Source organism: Dasypus novemcinctus, chromosome 31, assembly GCF_030445035.2.
Source record: "Dasypus novemcinctus isolate mDasNov1 chromosome 31, mDasNov1.1.hap2, whole genome shotgun sequence".
NCBI classification, from domain to species: Eukaryota; Metazoa; Chordata; class Mammalia; order Cingulata; family Dasypodidae; genus Dasypus; species Dasypus novemcinctus.
Window position 1 is genome coordinate 31,630,144 of NC_080703.1, and position 3,851 is coordinate 31,633,994.

At 41.6% G+C, this 3,851-nt stretch overlaps 1 pseudogene; it reads left to right on the top strand.

The window, feature by feature from the left end:
- The first annotated feature begins 804 nt into the window (after positions 1–804).
- Positions 805–2,589, top strand: LOC101439976 (E3 ubiquitin-protein ligase makorin-1-like; annotated as a pseudogene).
- Positions 2,590–3,851: the final 1,262 nt, after the last annotated feature.

A 3,851-nucleotide genomic window follows, 5' to 3' on the forward strand; every position in this document is an offset into this window, starting at 1 on the left:
GTCAGCCCAAGGCACTATTTCATGGAAGAATCTAATACCTTGACTTCACTCTCCTTCCTTTTTCTGACCTTGGCCAAACCTAATCAGAATCCAAAGAACATGGGAAGCCTATGGATGAAGTCAATCCATATCAGGGAAAGAAAGGTAGAGGATAGATCTGAAGAGGCATACACCAAGTCCAAAACAGAGCTAGTTTGAGAAGAAAAGTATTGGGTCAGAGAAAAGTTCTGGATAGCATCTTCCTTTGTACATATCCTCGTGAGGACTAATGAGGAAGAAGAAAGAAGAGAAAAGAAGAATCAAAGCACATTTACCTTCAACATCAGCCACAACATCAGGAGCAGGAGAGGAGTGGTGGTGATGGGAGAGCCCCATCTCCCCCACTGTGGGGGCAGAGGAGGGGGAGGCAGCAGCAATGGCAGTAGCAGTTGCTGGACCAAACAGGTCACCAGCAGGTATTTTATGCATGGGTTTGTAAGGAAGGAAATAACTGTCGCTACTTGCTGGACCACTCTGACAGTCCATATGGTGTAGTGTGCAAGTATTTTCCATAAGAGAACTGTATTTACAGAGACTGCTGCAGTTATCAACTTAGCAGACCTTTGAAACAGGAAGAAGCAGCTGCTGCAGATCTAACTGCAAAATCAACCCTTGCTGCTTCCTCAAGTCTCTCATCAGTAGTTGGGCATCTTGTTGAAATGAGTGTGGGTGAAGATGAGTCAAGAAATTCAAACTTTGTGACTGTAGAAGCAGGCATAGAAGCCTGGGAGAATGCCATTGAGTTTGTTCCAGGGCAACTCTAGTATGGCCATATCTTGCATTGAAGCACATGAGGACATGGAGCTCTCATTTGCTGTCCAGCACAGGAAGGGCATGGTTTGTGGGTTCTGCATGGAGGTGGTCTGTAATAGTCAGCCAAAGGGGTGCTGATGCAAAATACCCAGAAATCTGTTGGGTTTTATAAAGGGTATTTATTTGGGGTAGAAGCATACAGATAAGTTACTTCCCTCACCAAAGTCTATTTTCACATGTTGTAGCAAGATGGCTGTCGATGTCTGGGAGGGTTCAGGCTTCCTGGGCTCCTCTGGGCTCAGTTCCTCTGTTTTCTCCACAAGGTAAGCTGTAGACTATCAGGCGAATGGCTCTGACTCTCTCCCTGGGCTCCAGCTTCAGCATCAAACTACAACATTAAAAGCCCTCAACTCTGTCCTTTGCCATGCCTTTAATCTGTGAATCCCCACCTACCAAGGAGTGGGGACTCAACTCCCTACTGATGTGGTCCAGTCAAAGTCCTAATCATAACTTAATCATGCCTAGGTACAGACCAGATTACAAACATAATCTAATATTTATTTTTGGAATTCATAACCATATCAAACTGCTACATGGTCTATGAGAAAGCCAACCCCAGTGAAAGCCACTTTGAAATGCTTTCCAACTGCAACTATACCTACTGGGTCAAGTGTATTTGCAAGTGGAGGAGTGCTAAGCAATTTGTTTTTTTGTTTTTTTTTCTTTCTAGAAAAGTTTAATAGTGGTACTCAACAAAATAATTATCCAACATGGCTCTTCCTTGCCTTATTAAGCGACCTCAGAAAGCTTGTCCATACACTCTTCTCAGCCCACACATATATACCTCCTGGATTAAGTAAAACAAAGTTACATATTCAATGGCTAGTAAGTGCTAAGCAATTTGAAAGCAAGATCATAAAGTCCTGCCTAGAATGCCAGAGCACATCTAACTTTGTGATTCCAAGTGAGTACTGGATGGAGGAGAAAGAAGAGAAGCAGAAACTCATTCAGAAATACAAGGAAGTGGTAGTTGCTGAGGGCAGGGAGAGGGAAGAAGAGATGTGATATGAGGGCATTTTGGGGACTTGGAGTTGTCCTCAATGATATTGCAGGGACAGATGCTAGACATCATATATCCTGCCATAACCCATTGAATGGACTGAGGGAGAGTGTAAAATACAATGTAAACTATAATCCATGCGGTGCAGCAGTGCTCCAAAATGTATTCACCAAATGCAATGAATGTGCCACAATGATGAAAGAGGTTGTTGATGTGGGAGGAGTGGGGGGTGTGGTATGTGGGAACCTCTTATGTTTTTTAATGTAATATTTTTCATGATCTATGTATCTTCAAAAAAATACAATAAAAATGCTATTTTTTTTAATAAGAAAAAAATACAAGAAAGAAATAAGCACCAAGTCATGCAGGTATTTTGATGGAGGTTGTGGGAGCTGTCCATTTGGAGAGAACTGTTTTTACAAATAGTTTTTATCCTGATAGTTGTAGAGAGAAGCCACAGAGACAGAAAGTGGGAATCCAACAGATACTGGACACAATGAAGGAACCACTTGTGGAAGCTCAAGGAGGAAAGAGAGAACAGCAGTCTCGTCAAGAACAGTGAAGAAGAGGTTGTCACCTTTGAGCTAGGCAAGATGTTGCTTATGCTTTTGGCTACAGGTGGGCACAATGACCTGACAGGCTCTGAAGATAAGTGGGACTTATTTCAGGAAGAGTTGGAAGAATTTTATGGCTTGGATATACAGCAGCTTCCAGTGGAGCAGGAATTGGTCTGCTGAGTCTCAGACAACAGCTCTAACCCATGGTGATCTGGCAGTGCCCATGTTTCTCTCCTAGTAAGGCCTATCAATTCCAGGTGCTGTTGGAATCATTTTTACCCAGGTCTGTAATCTCAATCTTTCACCCATGCCCATGGAGAGTGTTGCTTTCTCTGTTGAAAAACTTACAAAAAATATATCTTAAGGTTAGTTTTTTGTAATATGAATTTAACTGTCAGAGAGTGTAGGTTTCTTGCATCATCTGTTTTCAACCATATTCACATAGTTCTAAGGTTAGTATTAATGGACTTTCCACACTCATTTTGAGGATCCCAGGTGCAAAGTAAAAGAACTGGACATGCTTTGGGGTCTGAGAATAGGGGTGAAGGCATCTGAACTGGCAAGTAGCCTTTGGTTACAGACTGCAGAGGTACATACTTAAGGCTCCTGGTGAAATCAGCACATTCATGTTTTTATATCTGTTCTCTACCCTATAATCCTCACTTACATGCACTTGTTCTGTGATTTGGGGCTCTTGTTTAATTGCACACAAATAATATACTGGGTAACCAGAACTAGATGTGAATGTGTTGAGATTTTTCCCTCACCCCCTCCTCCCCCCATAACAACAATCTCTTCCATCATCATGAGACATTCATTGCATTTGGTGAATACATCTCTGAGCACTGCTGCACCTAGGCTGGTGGGTTTGTTTCGTTTTATTTGAAGTGAGCTTTTGTCCCTGTGAAGTACAGTTCAGCCAAATAACAGTACCCAGTTTTTGGTCAAGTAAACACTGAGTTAATTGTATAACAAAGTCATTTCACAGACTTTAATCATCAGTGAGTTGATTGCATAAATGGCTGATTATGTCTACAATCAACAAAGAAGATTGCCATCAGCAATGAATGACATCTTATCCAGTCAGTCAAAAGTCTTAAAGGGGGAAAATGATTTCAGCACTCAGAGAGAGAATCTCCTTCTCTACTTCAGACAGATAGCATCTCCTGGGAATTCACCAAGGATCTTCATCAGAACCCCTAGTTTGCAGCCTAGCCTGCAGAATTTGGACTTGTGCATTCTTACAGTCATGTGAGAGAATTTTATAAAATCTCATATTATTTACAGATATCTCTTTTCAATTCTGTTTCCCTAGAGAACATTGATGAATACAGCTCAGTACTGGGAATACCAAGTGGGAGTTGTTCTTGAGAAAAAGAATCTTAAAAATGGAATTTCTGAGTTGGTTCTGGGATTTTTGCAAATTGGCTCTCTACTCTGAT